At 43.2% G+C, this 16,223-nt stretch overlaps 1 pseudogene; it reads left to right on the top strand.

Moving 5' to 3' along the window:
- Window positions 1–4,020: 4,020 nt before the first annotated feature.
- Window positions 4,021–4,478, top strand: LOC102000118 (annotated as a pseudogene).
- The last annotated feature ends 11,745 nt before the right edge of the window (window positions 4,479–16,223 follow it).

Below are 16,223 nucleotides of genomic sequence, written 5' to 3'. Positions count from 1 at the left end.
GGTCTACTTTGGGCAAGAGGTCTGGGCAGAGAAGACCCGTTGGCTTTAATAGGCACCCAGTTGTCTCCATTGAAAGAAGAGCACATGAAGAAAATAACATAGAAATGGCAAGTCTATGCTTTCCATCCTTTGAACAAGTTTTGAAATCATGGGTTGAATTTTAATCCAACATTAAAAACTGATGCTGGAGTTCCTTCCTGGGTATAAGAAATGGGAGAGAAGGGAGGGACCAGAGAGGAAAAGAAAGAAACAGGAAGACATGTGAAATGAGATATGCATTGGACAGAGAGATTCAGATTCCTCCTCAGCCAGGGAAAGGTCAGATGTTCATGAATTTTTTATGTATTAAAAATATATATCAGTATGAGCTCATTAAATAGCTAATATTAATAGGAAAGGATAAGTCAGTGTCCAATACTGCCAACTTCAGCACTAACTGGACTCAGTGGGATATTAAAACAAAGAAACAAGTACATAAAGTTGGGAGAGGGTTGTGTGTGGAGGAGCACTCGGGGTAAGTCTGGAGTGGGGGAATAGAAGATCGTTATTGCAACAATACATTGTATACATGTGTGAAATTTCCAAAAAGTGAATAAAAATTATAAGAATACAGTGCCCACTTGTGGTTCAACTTAACTGGCTCGGTCAAATTTGGTCAACTTCAACAAGACACCAACACAAGCGGGATATGGGCTGTAAGTACCAACTCACATCACTCTGCTTTGTTTCGTGTCAAGAAATTATGACACATCCTTCAGAAACAGTCACCAGACACCAGTGTCATTGTAAATACAGCCCTATGACTGAAGGCCACCATCTCAATTCAGTTCACATAGTCCACCTCTCTCTCTCTCTCTCTCTCTCTCTCTCTCTCTCTCTCTCTCTCTCTTTCTGTTAAAATTTGGATATGAAATGTCCCTCACTGTTTCATGTGTTTTAACACTTACTGAACAGCTGGTGGCACTATTTGGAGAGCTTACAGAACTTTTCAGAAGCAAGACCTCACTGCAGAAATTGAGTAGCATGGCAGGAAACATTATGGGTTATAGCTCAGCTCTACTTCTGTTATATTTGTGTGTGTGTGTGTGTGTGTGTGTGTGTGTGTGTGTGTGTACATACACACATACAACTACATGCCATTGTTCACATATGAAGCCCAAAAGACAACCCCATCTTGGGTGTTGGGCCCTGTTTGACATGTGGTTTCTTTGTCATTTTCCCACCTTTTAAGCCAGGCTAGGTGTTCAGAACTGAGATAAGCTTTCACCCACTGCGCCCTCTCCTGAGACCCCACCTCTGCCTTCTTGTCTGAGCTCTTTGCTTGCTGATTATCAACATAACTTAACCAACTACCTCACATGTTTGATTCCATAGCTGGAAGCCATCCCCACCACCATGTCTCTCTGGCATGATAGATAGTGCTCCCTGAACCATGAGCCAAATAAATCCTCCCCCTTTAAGACCTTCCAGTTAGACCACCTGCCATAGCAGCAAGAATAGTAACACGTGCATTACATGGGACTCCAGAGTGGATACCTTCCCCTCTTCCCCTCTCCCATCTTATCTCCCCTCCCTGCCCTCAGTGTCATAGTCTTAATCAGAACAGAAGAAAATACACCAGAATATATTGATATAAACACAAGCTCATGATCATGAACCAATAAAGGAAGCTCTTCAGAGTTGAGCCTGGTTTCCCACAGGGATCTGGGTAGACTCAAACAATTTCCATCGACTGAAGGCCTGTGCCAGGCAGCTAGTGATTTCTCAGTAGAGATCCACAGCAATGGATAGCAGATGGCACCCAAGACGAGTGTTTGTTTACTCCTCTACAAAGCGGCAATGGCAGAAGTGTTCCTGGGCTTCCCATAGAAATACTATTGAGTGCTAAAATGAAGCCTGCCTTCCCACGAGCGCCTCTTTTATTTTATTTTTTAATCTCTTTAGCATCCGCAGCTTGGATCTGTTCCCGAAGTTCAGCACGATTTCCAGAGTTTATAGGCATGACACAGTTCCAGCGAAACGGTATAAAATTCTGGTAGAGCGAACCAAGCTAATAAAATTGAGAATGCAAATCATTGCCTCCCTCAGCACCCCATGCACTGATTCGAGCAACTGGGGGGGTTTCCAGGTCCATTAACACAAGTGTGTTATCATTTTTTACTAGAGGTCAGTGTTAAAAGTTCCCTTGCTACTCCAGACCTGTGCTCAGAAATATGAAAGATGGAACAATTTGGCTTGACTCGTCCTATTGAGTTTGCACTGTGCCTTGATCTGCCAAGTGCTCAGGAAAGATGCTGCCCCAGAGATTTTGGAACTTCCTAATGGAAGTCAGGTTGGCAGCCCTGGCACTGGGCTTCCATTGATTAGAATTTCAGTTTCTGACCCCTGGGAGGCCAAATCAGCCAAGGGGGCCATATACAGTACAGTCAATGTTGAGATCTACGCCAACAATAAAAGCACCATAGTTTCTGTAAACCAGTTCCTATCTGATGACAAAGTCCACTCTTTTGGAGCCAATGCCCTCCCTATCGTATGCAATTGAAAAGACATGTAGAACAAAAAACCCAAACCAATCCAAATGCCCAATAAGAGAACAGTTTTAAACAATGTGCCCTCCATAAGGTTGTGGATTGGCAATAACCCTTATAAGCCATGAGTCTGAATGGCATCTAACCACAAGGGAAAAGGACTAAGTGTTTTTACAAGGATGGGTCAAAAAACTATAGTATAGTCACAAAATTATAAAATGTTTGTGGCTGTGTGATCATTTTCATTTTCATTATGTAACCCTTTTAGGTGGATCGGGATGGTATGTGCATGTCTGACAGAGGATCTAGAAATGCACAGAGCTACAGTAAAATAATTCTCTTATGCTGGGTGAAAAAGAAAGAATGGAAAGCCAAGAGCTGGTACAGAACACTGGACTAGGAATCTTCTCTTGAGATGGGAGAGGGAAAGAAGAGGAAGAGGAAAGGAAAAGGGAGAGAAAGGAGGAAAAGAAGAAAACAGGTAAGAAAGAGAAAAGAGGCTGAAGACCATCATATTAGCTATTCCTTTATAACTGTGATAAAACACAATGACCAAGGCAATGTACCAAAAGGAAGGGTTTATTTGGGTTTGGCAACAGGGGCAGGAGGCTAAGAGCTCATATACTGAACCACAGCATGTAACAGAGAGAACACTCTGAGAATGACGTGAGTCTTTAAATCCTCAAAGCCTGACTCCAGTGACACTCCCCTTCACAAGGCCACACCTTGTAAGCCTTCCTGCACATCACCACCAAGCATTCAAGTGACAGACACTAGGAGGAGGAATTCTCATCCAGACCGTCTCAACCCTAAAGCTTTGTGTTTCTAGAGAATCAGGAAAACATGAGTCCTCGAGCCATGGTGCAATCTAAAAGGATTTTCTTCATCTGGCAAAAATGAGGATGAGAACTGCACTTTCTGGATAGATCACCTGCCCTTTTAAAAACATGACCCCACTCTGAGGGAAGGAACAAGTATCACAGCTTTGCTAGAATTATGTCTGTGTTCCCAAAAGTCTCCAGAAGGATATGTTCTAATACACAGTCCAACAAATGAACAGAACAAGGCATAAATAGAAGCTAGCTCTCCACAACTCACTAGGGTAGGGAGTCAGTTGAACCACACTATTCTCTTGGCATTGCAAGGTATAGTGTATTGCTATCCATAACCCACACGGCAAGGGCTATGGTTATTTTTAATCCATTAATTCATCTAACCAGTCTAAATTATCATCTCTGTGCAAGGCACAGTGGAGAGTATCTAAGATACGCTAGAACAAACTAGTCAACCTGCCTTTAAGAGGGGGTCTAAATGGAAGCAAGAGACCAAAAAGGGCTTGAGGAGGCTCGACAGCAACCCAGGACAACACCAATGCCTGCACTGCAAAGTAAGAGACAAGGTCAAGGAGACAAGGTTCATTTGTAGTTAACCATCATTATGAATCAATTTTAGTCTGGAGCCATTGGCACTTAAAAAAAAAAAAAACAGTATCGCCAGCTTGGGCCCGGCAGAATGGCTCCCACAAAGAAGGGTGGCGAGAAGAAGAAGGGCCGTTCTGCCATCAACGAGGTGGTGACCCAAGAATACACCATCAACATTCACAAGCGCATCCATGGCGTGGGCTTCAAGAAGCGTGCTCCTAGGGCACTCAAAGAAATCCGGAAATTTGCCATGAAGGAGATGGGGACTCCAGATGTGCGGATTGATACCAGGCTCAATAAAGCCGTCTGGGCCAAAGGAATAAGGAATGTTCCATATCGTATCCGGGTATGTTTGTCCAGAAAACGTAATGAGGATGAGGACTCACCAAACAAACTCTACACATTGGTAACTTACGTGCCTGTTACCACATTCAAAAATCTACAGACAGTCAATGTGGATGAGAACTAACCTACTGAATCTCAAATAAAGTTGGAGAACAGCCAAAAAAAAAAAAAAAAAAAAAAAAAAGTATCAAAAGTTTAAGAAAGTTCCCCTAAGAGGGATAAAGTTCCTGTTCATAACTCAAGGGCAGAAAGTGAAGGGTTTGTGAGGTGAATGAGTTAAGAGGAAGGAATCCTTCCCTTCCCAGTCTGTAATTTGGAGGCTGCTAAATTCCTTTCTTTCATGGCATATATGACAGAGGGGCAGTTGCTTAGTTCCAAAGCAGCTCAGCATATGCAGAAAACCAATCCCAAACGAAGTTCAAAGAAATCCCTTTTAACACTTGCTTGCTAATGAGAGTCAGAGGACTCGCTCCTCACTTAACTGACAGGTGAAAGGGTAACGGACTGGGAAAGGACCACCTGCTCACTGCTGGCCCAATTAAGACCTCCAACTCTTCCCAGTAACCTGAGATGCGCAATTCATTGATTGGCACTCTCAGATGACCTGAGAAAACAATAGAACGTGGTTTGTCTGAACACTTTCACAACTTTACACTGTAAGTTCAATGTTCAAGTTTATGTGGTGAAGTGGAAAAAAGGAAGGAAGGAAAGAGGAAAGAAGGCTGGGAGGGAGGAATGGACAGGAAAAGGTTTACAGGCAGACCATAGTAACTGTATCACTATCTGGTTTACTTTTTCACACTGTTTTCCTACCAGTCTCTGATCTTTATAAAACAAAGGAGCACATTTTATCATTTATGTAGCCCCGATGCCCAGCACATATCAGCACTTAGGAAAAAAAATAATTTGGGATCAATGAAGAATTCCCAAGATACTGTGAGACCATTCTGAAAGTATGTCACCTTCCCGGTGTCTTGACCTTCTCCCAGCAGCCTCGTGCAGCCTGCCCTCACTTTGCCAAGCACTGCATCTCCTCTGGAGCAGACGGTAAGCGAATACAGGCCTCTTTGCTCTTTAAATCAGTAGAATAGTGGGCCTAATGTTGATGGGAGGTAAAACAAAGGCAATAAATGAGGGAGCAAGCCTGGCATCATTTGGCAACTTTCAATTGCCAGTATAAATATTTATAGGAGAGAAGGTCAGCAGGCAGGTACATAGATGGATGGATGGATGGATGGATGGATGGATGGATGGATGGATGGATAGATGGATGGATGGATGGAGAGAGAGAGAGAGATGATAGAGTAATAGAGTAATAGATAGATTGATAGACAAATTAATGGAGTAGTAGATAGATAGATAGATAGATAGATAAATAGAGTAATAGATAGAGAGATAGACAGATTGATAAATAGATGTATGTAGATAATAGATGTTAGACAGATGATAGAGATACATAATAAAAAATAATAGAGATAGCTGATATAGATAGACAAATGATAACTGTAGACAGATATTAGTCAAATGAGAGAGATATATAATACATTATAGATAAGTGATGATAGAGATATATAACTGATAGACGGCTAGTAGGCAGATAAATAGATGATATATACACAATGGATAAACAGATGACAGATAAATAATAGGTGATATATAATAAATAAATAAATAAGTAAATAAATAAATAAATAAATAAAAACTGATACTCTGGTAGATAACAGACTGACAGACATGCATGTACACCAGAAGGTGCGATAAAATGTTTCTTGCACATTTTATCTCAGAGCAAACAGAGAAAAGAGTCCTCAGATCTCTGCAGCTCCCTGTGTCATTTCAAAGAACTCATCATTTCACACCAGACGGAGAACGGTGAAGTTCGCTGAGGGAAGTTTGGAAACCCGAGGAAAACAAGGCTTTCCAGCTGCCACTGTGCCTGGAGGTCCTCAGAGGAGCTGAGGAGCGCTCAGCTCTGTAGATCACGGTTTTCTTGTGTGTGATTTTTTTTCCCAGGCTCTTCCCTGTGAACTGGGGATTGAGAGGAAGGTGTGACTTTCCCTCAGTTTCTCCTCTCAGGAGACATGAAACATGTTCTCCTGTTGAGTTGTTGGGGTGTTCTTCTAGGAGGAAGATTAACTGTTTCGTATGCACAGTGATGCTCAGTGTTGAGGGATGGGGAGAGAGCAGCCTCTGCTTCCATAGGCTCCTAAAAGCTCATTTTACAAAGACTAGCACACATCCAGGAGCCAATGCCAGGCCCTTGCTAGACCAAGGTAACAGAAACAATTGTTTTCCCTCTGGGCACTGAGCCATGGTTCCTGAAGTCTTGGGCTTTTCCGTCATCAAAAACTCTGCGCAGATATTAGTTAAGATACAAAACAAAACCACAGGTCTTTCTCTTGCCCAAATCCAAAGACTGCATTTGCCTGGAAGAGGAGGGAGGACTGCTCTGAGCAAGCATTTAGGAGCACAGCATATCCTCCGCCTTCAGTATCTACCAGCACAGTGTCTCCCTCTCCATCACCATCCTCATTCCAACCGCCTCCCTCATCCCTGTGCTTGCACGTGCAGTCAGAGTGACAGTCAATTCTGGCTGATCTCAGCCCTCTAGGCACCGGTTCAGTTCTTCCCCTCAATCTCGGCTCAAACATCTCTTTACTCTTGGTGCTCCAATGGTCCAGTCTGAAATGGCACCTCTCTCCTTCTCTGGCCTTCTTACCCAGTTTCCTTTCTCTTCATATGACATAGAACCTTCTGGCACGTGGTATCCCTGTTGATTATCTGTTTAATTTTCTCCACTATAATGTGATATGTAAATGTGCAGGGACGTATATCTCATTGGGTCGCTTAAGTCTATAATCTATTACCTTCTTGGAGGAAGTTGATGCTAAATATATACTTGTCCAATAGATGAGCACATGGTTCTGTAAAATCAAGGCTATTGCTCTCATAGGACCCTGGAGCCAGGCATCTTGTGTGCACCAAAAGGACATCTATTAAAAAGACCGAGAGAGCTGAGGAGGCATTCTATCAGTTAAATGCTTGCTGCACAAGCCTGAGTACTCGAACTCAGATTCCCACCGCTCATGTAAAAAGCTCGGAATGGCAGAAAATGTCAATAATCTCAGGACTGACAAGGCAGAGAGACTGGAGTGTCTCTGGGACTTGGTATGTCCAAAAATTCCCAACCAAATCAGCATAGATGTGTGATTAAGGTAGACACTTGGTATTGACCTCTGACCTCCACACACCTCAAAGATGCATGTGCACACACATGAACATATATACACATATATGATGCACGCATGAGCATGAACCTGAAATGTACTTAGTCTCTAATAGCCCAATTTAAACCTAGCATCCTAAACCTTAACTCCTCTTATCTTTTCATTCAGTCATTCATCAGTGACATTCATTGGTTTGCTAATAATATACATAGATTCTAAGTAAGGTAGGGGAAAGGAATAGGGGAAAAAGGGAGTGGTGGTAATTTCCATTAGGGGATAGAAAGCCAAGCAGAGAAAACTGAACCAGTCACAACAACAGCAAGCATCGAGCCTTCCAGAGGATTGCAGTGAAGGAGTATACTCTCTGTGATATGTCTAAGAATGCACATAATCTGTTATATGTCGATCCTCTTTCAGGAAATCATAAAATAGCATCCTCCTCTAAGAAAAAAAGAGAACAATTCTCTGAGAATATGATATATAATCTAATGCATACAGATACACAAGTGTGTAGCCTGGGATAGCCTGCAACCATAGTCTCAAAGTCAAGAACTTCATTACTACTGACTAGTCCAAATATAGAAAAGGAAGGTGGAAATGCTGTCTAGTGCACTGCTAGCCTATGATCAAAACACGAGCTCTCCTTCCCCACCTCCTGTGAGTATTCACATTAGCAAGTACTTGTGTAGGCTCATTGGATTCTCACGATAATCTTGTGCTAGACACTTAACCTCCCATCTCGAGAGTGAAGGGAGAGAGGTTTAGGGAATTTTTAACATGCTTTACGTAGCTCAGTTGCTAAGAGGCCATTCTGAAATGCAAAGCCACGGGTCAAATGCTCGCAGAGCAGATCTTTCTTCTAGATTCTTCCAATCCGGCCCAGCAGGCTTATGATCACATTGCCAATACATTAAGTACCCCTTTTCTATCCTAGCTTCTGGATTTAGTCATTATACTCATAGTATAATTCTTATAATCTGTCTGTTCTGAAGAGGCATTATCATGTAGCCTTACAGAACAATTTGCTGTGCAGTTAAAAACTAAACAAGGAGGAGGAGAGGATACTTGTTGCTGTGCAAGCAGCAGCCTGGGTGTGAAGTCGCAGAGCCCATGTAAAACTCAGGTGTCGTAGCACATACCTGTAATCCCAGTCAGTGTTCCTATGGTGAGACGGGGGACAGAGACAAGGGAATGCCTATAGGTGCATAGGTCAGCTAACCTGAGTACGTAGCCAGGAACAGCAAACAGACAAGGAGGTAAGGCATGACATCCTAGGCTGTCCTATGACTTTCAGACATGCAAATGGCCATACTCACTCACATGAATGGACAAACACACACACACACACAATACATACAGGCAACCATTTTTTTTTAAAAAAAAAAAAAGCATCAAGCAGAATTGGGAGGAAGTTGTGGCGAGTGATTGGTGGTGAATACTGTCCTCTGCCACACTTTGCTGGCTCCTCTGGTGGCTGGGCAGGGAAGGAAGAATAATATTTACCTTTTCTCTTGAAGACTCCACCACTGACTTTCTAGGTGACCTGGGCAAATCATTTAATGTCACACACGTCCCTTCCTTTATCGGTAAGATGAGGCCGAAATAATACTCAGCTGCCCCACATGGGGACAAAGATTCATATAAAAGTCAGCCTCCTCAGATGAAGCGACACAGACAGGAACATGGGGGTTTTTATTACTACAGGCAGAAGTTCATGGAGGGAAATGAAAAAGGGGAGGGCCTCTAAATTTTCTGTGACAGGATTCAGCTGCCCTCGACCATCACTGCCAGGCAAAATTTTGTACTTTATCCACTTCCCCCTAAAAGAGAATAATCGGAGGGCTCCACCTGCAGTGTCTCCTTCCTCCTCGGTCTCTGTGTTTGCTTCCCAAAGTGCTCATGGGGTCGAGAAACTGAGCACAGTAACAATGACAAAGATGTTGAAGACTGCCATTGTTTGAAAACAGACACGCAGTTTGGAAGCGCTTTCCTGATGTTAATCTGAGCTTCCTGGTAAACCCCCTGTGGTAGATCCTTGCCTCCAGTGTGTCCCAGATGAGAAACTGAGGCTCAGGCATCTGGGAACTTGACCAGATGGTAGCGATGAGACTCACATCCAGTTGCTCCATCCCTTCCTCCAAAAATCATTCCACACGCTAGCCCAGCTCACGCTGGCGAGGCGTATCCCTTGTTAAACACATTAAATCCCAAACAGTCCCAGCTGTAAAATAGCCACCTTGAGAACAGATCCTTTCCGATGTACCACGATTACTCAATCGGGTTTTATTTCCAAAGACTACACGAGTTTTCTCTCTTTTTTTTTCATAAAATCTTCGGACAGCGTATGCCAGAACATTCACTCAGGTTTCCCTCCCTGTCACTGGATTTGGAGTTGGAAATCATGTTCTTGGTAATTTTTTCCAGCAATGAAGGTAACAGAATTCGCTGTCAGAGCCTGCGCTCCCTTTTCATTACTTTTGGATGAAAGAAAAGCATTTGAAGAGGGGTGGAAGAAGGGGCCGGCCAAACGGGCTGATGGGAGGAAACTCAGGAACCATGGAATGGCTCAGCTATCTGCAGCCCATGCCTTTTAAGGCACGTGTAGGATCCATGTGGGTCACAAGAAGAAACCAACTGCTCCATACATTTTCTGCAGGGGTCTGTCTGTCCATCCAGATGTTCTGATACTTGCAAAATAGTTGATGTCTGTAACTGTAGTAACTTCTGCTTTCCTACAGCATGCTTAGCTTTTTATGTTTAGGTATGCAGAGGCTTGTCACGAGATACAATCACAAGATGTAACTCTATTCATTTTAATCCGAAAAGAGTATCATTATTTTTCTGGGTTTTGGATTCCTTTAGAATACACACTGACTCCCCATAAACCTCTACCCCGCTACTCCAGCTCACAAAGCCAATGCTTTGATTGCTCAACAACCAGTGACATTCAGTGATTACCTAAGTCCCAGAAAAATTCTGCCTTGACCCCTGAATCAGGAAAGAAAAATCTCTTGCCAGACTTTCAGGAAGTATACTTATTGGGTTTCACCCCTTTCAATTGTCCTTCCTGCTAATGTACACATGTTAACTTTCCATTTCCCTAACACCTGGGCCAGACCTGTGGGTAGAGTCATCTCAGCACGCTGCTGTGGACCCCACATAGAGGAGCTGCCCAGGTTTCATGTGGTACCCTGCTGCTGTTGCATTAAAATTGTTTTACATAAAAATGCCTTATCGTTATTAAGGTGTGTGTATTGCCTGCATGCTCACATGTGTATCATGCATGTATATGGGATCAGAAGATAACTTTGTGGATTTAGGTCTTGTCACCTTTATGTGGATTCTAGGAATTAAATACAGGTTAGTTTGCCTGGCACACTGAGCTATCTTACCTGCCCTTAATGTGTGTGCAAAGTTTTGTGGTGGCGGGGGGGGGGGAGCTGAGGAGAGGTGTAGGCAATGATGAAGATCAAACCCAGCACTTCAAGAATGCCAGGCTAGAGTTCTACCAGTGAGCCATATGCCCAGCACCTAAAAATCAATTACTGTATTTTGTTTGTATGTAAAGGACCCTGCATATACATTTTTGCTGCACCCTGAAAATCATAAAGCTGGTCCAGACCCCTACAATGGAATCCACATGCTTGTATGTCTTGCTCACAGATAGTTCCTATCAAGGTGCTTATAAATATCCCATGAATGAATGAATGGAGGCTGAAAGAATGAATGAAGAGCAAGATGCTAGATCGATGAGAATATCCCATTTCCAATCCAATTCCTTGGATCATAGAATAGCTCTTGCTTTCTGTTGGTACACCCTGAACACTGAGTTCAATAGCTCAGAGTTAGGTTAGAGCTCTACATAATTGCTTAAGGAAGGGGAGCTTGCAATACAAACAACAACAACTAAAGAAAACAAAAACAAAACAAACTCAGATGAAAGAGGGGCCCCAGGAGGGATACAGCCAAGTCTTCAGCGAGCTGTCCAAGGCCACTGAGAGAAGAGGCGTGTATTTCCCGTCTGGAGAGCAACTCAACTCCTGCCTCTTGATCCACCAGGGAAAATTGTTCTTAATATGAGCCAGGCTGCTGGGAGAGTTTTCGATTTGCAATCTACTGTTCCACATCCCTTGGGTCTTGTAGAAGAGCGGGCCAGCTGTGGGTCCAGACACATCCCAGGCCTGTCAATGGATTTCCTCGGCTGCTAATCCTAGTCTTTGAGCTCCAACCATGGAGCTGAGGGTGTGGAAACCACGCTCTAGAATTGTTCATGCTTTGTCTATGAAGACTAAGGAAAGAGAGAGAAGCTGGGGCCTGAAAAGCATCAATTCCTCCAAGAACTTCTTTGTGGCATTGGAGGCTAATCAAGGAGATGTGTTTGCTCAAATTGTTCACACAGAGCGGACTGAGGAGATGGTTCAGTGAGTAAGAACACTTTTTTGTGCAAGCTTGAGGACCCAAGTTCTAATCCCTATGACCCAAGTAAAGGCTGACCATGACTGGGCATTTCTATAATGCCATCTTTGGGGAGAAAGAAGCAAGAGGATCCTGGGAGATCACGGTAAGCTAACCTATCTGAAACAGCAAGGAGCCTGAGACTGTGTCTCAAAGGATCCTGGGAGATCATTGGTAGGCTAACCTACCTGAAACAGCAAGCATCAGGTTCAGTGGGAGACTTTGTCTCAAATGAGAGGATACCCAGCTTCCTGCTCTGGCCTCCACACCCACACACCCCCATACACACACACACATACACATACGCACACACACACACACATATATATGTATGTATATATATATATACACACACACACATGTATGCCATACACACATGCATACACACACATATATACATACATACATCCAAAGATTTTTCACACCAAGAGCATAAGGCTGAATGTAAGAGTCTAGTAGAGGATTTTATGAGGCTGGAGACAGTTTTCCATTGATCTTATTGATCACCCTCAGCCCGTGTGGGTTTAATTGTCTTGTCAATGTGCCCTCATTAATCTTCTCTTTAGGGACTTCATGGTAACAAGCACATTTCTTTCCATAAAGCTGTTTATGATTAATCCTAAAGACAGAGAGGTTCTGAGAATCAGCCCATTTGGGTACGGTGCTGTTCTCGCTGGTCTCTACTTATCAGCCTCACTATTTGTTAAAATGATAACTTGTGGGCAGAAAATCAAGTTATCTGAGGTCTTTGGGGAAAATGGACAACTTGGGTCATGAGGAAAGACAAACAAGGAACGTGAAGCCAGCAAATAGTATTTCTTGAGACCACATGGAGGAAAAGCACAAAATGGAAAAGGGGGGGGGGTCTGTACAATGTCCAAATCTCAGTCATTGCCAAAGTTTGCAAAACATCTTTTCATTTAGAAGTGCTATGATTTAATGGCAAAGAAGGACATTTTGTTGGAACGCCCAGCGTAACAAACACTTTTCTCTCCACTTAACAGCGCTCCCCTGGCTTCGTCTCCGGGAGAAAATAATAATTTGGATGTTTTGAATTATAGCAGTAATATTACAGGCACTCTGGGCCCACCCAAATTCCTAACACTGAGCATGGCACTGGAGCACTAGAGAAGGAAGCAAGGGTACAGCAGGCAATGGTCGGTTTGGGGACACGATTCATAGCTGACTAAGGGCAGAACTCTCTGCAGCCCTGCAGCCCCAGCCCAGAGAACTTCTGCAGGGCTGGGGCAAGACTCTCTGGGCTGACAGGAGTCCTGGAGCTTTAAACCTGGAACAAATTCGGAAGAGAAGAATGTGAGCCTGCGCATCTGGAGGTGCTGGATCTCCTCCTAGCCCTGCCACTAATGAGCCTGGCGACCTTGAGTAAATGTGCTATCTTCCGTGGGCCTCCCTCCCCTCATCACTGCAATAACTGACACTCAGAACTGCAGAGACCTGAGAGATCGTCTGGGTGTGTGTTTCCCCCAAATGGGTTCAATCGCATTCACCTTCCCCACGCTCTGTTTTTATTACCCCGTTCCTTTCATAAGTCTCGCTGCCAAAAGAAACCAGTATGTAGAAACAATATGGAGAAGGTGAATGGTAATCATAAAATAAATGCAACTGAAACAAAATCATCTTATTGAACAGGAGCCAGAGAATTGTTGGCTGCCTAGGAAGACGATAGATGCAAAAACAAAAAATAGTGATGCTTACTGAGATCTGAGCCAGTGCCAGACCTTATGTGGAATGGTTAATTGCCACTGCTCTAGGAAGAAGCCCCTATCGTCTTCCTCACTGGAAGAGGAAATGACTGAGAGGCAGGAACATAAACCTGAGACAGCCCCTGCTTCAAAATAGAAAAAAAAAAAAAGGTTATTATTGTGCAGACCAGCATGAATCTAAGACCTTGTTTTTCACATAATCAGAAAGATTAAAAGAGAATGTTTTCAAAGAATAACACTTTTGTTACAAAAATTGGTCCCATCTGATGTCACGAGTTTATACCACCCACCAACATCACCCAGTGTTCCTTGGAGTTATGGCAGAGAGGAACTGTAGATCTTTCAAGAGGTGGAAAGTGCACCGTTGGCCTCTGCAGTTTTCAGCCCAACCACTCCCTCTGCTCATTTTACCATTTTCTCCTGTTTGCCAGAGCAATGCCTGCTGAGACCACAAGCATTACCTCCTCAGAAACGATTCCAGATCTTCTCCCCATGCCAGGGCCCAGAGGGTTCTCACTCCTAGGTACTCCATTCCTGTAGATACTCCAGTTCCAGGACTTGCTATATCCAATGGCCTCCACCTTTGGACACAACTAGCTTTTTGACACAGAATGTAAAACCTGTTCTAAGTGTGCCTTGTGCAACAGCAGCTCTAAGACTAATATGGAAGAAGGAATTGTTTTGGAAGTAATGACTTGGAAGGAATGGAACAGAGGGTAAAAAGCCTGTCTCCCTGTAACAGGGAGAGTGGGCTGCTTGTCCTCCCGGGCGCCCAGCTATCTTACACCCAAAATAATCACACAGACACTGTATTCATTTAAACACTGCCTGGGCCATTAGCTCTAACTTCTTATTGGTTAATTCTTACATCTTAATTTAATACATTTCTATTAATCTGTGTATCGCCACATGACTGTGGCTTACTGGCAAGATTCTAACCAGCATCCGTCTCAGACAGGAGATCCATGATGTCTGCGACTCTGCCCTTCTTCCCAGCATTCAGTTCTGTCTACTCCATCTACCTAAATTTTGTCCTATCAACTAGGCCAAGGCAGTTTCTTTATTCATTATCCAATGAAAGCAACACACAAACAGAAGGAACTCCTACACCATCACACAAGTGTGAAGACCTGGGTTCATATCTCCATGATTCACCGAGAGTCAGGTGCCACAAAAAGGCAGTGTATCCCAGCATTCCTATGGCAAGATGGAGGCAGAGAGAGAAGGATCCTAGAAGCCCATGGGTCAGTTAACCTGGTATACACAGTGGTGAACGAGAGACCCTGTCTCAAACAAGGTGGAGAATGGGGACAGACACCTGAGTAGTCTCCTGATTGCCACACATTCATTGTGACACACACATCCACATTCTCCCACCACACAAACATGCACAGTTATGTACATATGCATGGTGCAAGCAGAGAAAAACAACAATAAGCATTTACATACTTAGTACTCTAAAACAATATACTGCACACAAAGTCTGTTTTTTAAAGTCCTTTCTGGGAATGCTGTCATCATAGGTTGGTCTGAACGTGGCTTCTGAAGACAAGGATCAGATGAGCTTGGATTCCATAGGCTTTCTTTTTCCAGGGTAAATTTAGATGCCTTTTGTGCCTTTGATGACCCAATGGCATTCACAGGAGGGTCACTGACAACCCCTTATCACTTCAGTACCCATTAATGCCACCAAGCTATTTGAAGGTGTTAGAGAAAAACAGCTCACTCATGGCATGTCCCCACCTTGGATCATCTTTGGTTAAGGCCATCACTTCAGTTTCTTTGGCCACTTCCTCCTCCTCTTCAATTTTCTTGTTCTTTCTCAAGAGTAGGCTAACCTGCCTTAGATCCTGACCACCATTAAGTACCATGGGCATATCTTTAAAGCCATGGTCCATGCTACACACAGCTTTCTCTATTTTAAAGTGGGTGGTATTTTAGAACAATAATATCCACAAAAGCAGAATTAATATGTTAAGTTATTGCTTGGTAGAGGATCACCTGTGCTTTTGTCTAACTTGACAAGCTACTCTTCAGAGCTGGATAGGTGGTGTATATCTTAAAGCCCAGCTTTTGGGAACTGGAGCAGATAAAGGCCTAATTTGTTTCAAGTCTGAGTTACCTAAGTAGATACTGCTGGTAAAATCTATTTAGTCAATTGCTAGTTCAATTACCATTACCTAAATATTTTACCAAGAACCAGAAGCTATTATCATTTAACTGTTGTTTACATATCTATAGAGGGAAAGAGAATATGCCATTTAATGAGCTTTCCAGTTCTATTTAGGATTAGCCGAGTCCCCAAAAAGCCTTTCCTAAGGTTAAATCAAAATCTTTCCCCCTCTCACTCTCAGTGGCCATTTCCACTTTCACTCAATAGTGTGTCCTTAGCAAGAATTGGTTTCTCTTTAAAAGGAAAGCTTCTCTGTATGGAATGTAACTCACATCCTTAAGGCTTCTATCCCTTTTTTTTTTTTTTTTTTTTTTTTGGTTTTTCGAGACAGGGTTTCTCTGTGGCTTTGG

Source organism: Microtus ochrogaster, unplaced genomic scaffold, assembly GCF_000317375.1.
Source record: "Microtus ochrogaster isolate Prairie Vole_2 unplaced genomic scaffold, MicOch1.0 UNK30, whole genome shotgun sequence".
In the NCBI taxonomy this organism is placed as follows: Eukaryota; Metazoa; Chordata; class Mammalia; order Rodentia; family Cricetidae; genus Microtus; species Microtus ochrogaster.
This window is presented reverse-complemented; position numbering and strand designations above follow the sequence as displayed.